Source organism: Fukomys damarensis, unplaced genomic scaffold (assembly GCF_012274545.1).
Source record: "Fukomys damarensis isolate Sample0158 unplaced genomic scaffold, DMR_v1.0_HiC HiC_scaffold_39, whole genome shotgun sequence".
NCBI lineage: Eukaryota > Metazoa > Chordata > Mammalia > Rodentia > Bathyergidae > Fukomys > Fukomys damarensis.
The window spans coordinates 127228534-127229214 of NW_022900951.1; positions in this window are offsets into that span (position 1 = coordinate 127228534).

The following is a 681-nucleotide window of genomic DNA, read 5'->3' on the forward strand; positions in this document are numbered from 1 at the left end:
GGTCCTGAGTTCAATCCCTGGTACAAAAAAAAAGGTGGAAAGGATAAGACTCTCGTCATAGCCAAATTCAGATCCTGGCAAACAATCTCCGTCAAAAAGCAACTCGAAAGCTGGACAACACTGATGAGATCAGCGAGACATGGTGGTGCACTCCTGTCATCAGCGCTCACAGGTCGAGACAGGAAGATCGCCATGAATTTGAGGCCAGCATGGGCTACATAGTGAGACCCTGACTCAAACAAACAAACTTGCTAAGAGAAGCCTTTGGATCTGTAAAGCAGTCAAAGGTACAGGAGCCAGCAGCGGGTACAGACAGCAGAAGGGCTGTACCTATCCCTTCTGGTCTGGTTGCCTTGGCCACTCCTCTGCCCTGGCACAAAGGGCTCACTGAGTTTGGAGTGGCTGGCAATGCCCACCCCTCTGGCACTATCCTGGGAGCGACTTCTCCCAGGTGGCCAGAAGCACAGGGCCTTTGCACTGAGCCACGTCCCCAGCCCTTTTTAAAAACAATTTTTTTGAGATGGGTATGGTGCCGCACCAGCACATTGCAGCCTGAGGCAGGAAGATCTCTGCAAGTTCAAGACCAGCCTGGGATATACAGTGAGTTCAAGGCCAGCCTACACTACATAGTGAGACTGTCTCAAAAAAAAAAAAAAAAAAAAAAAAAAAAAAAAAAAGAAA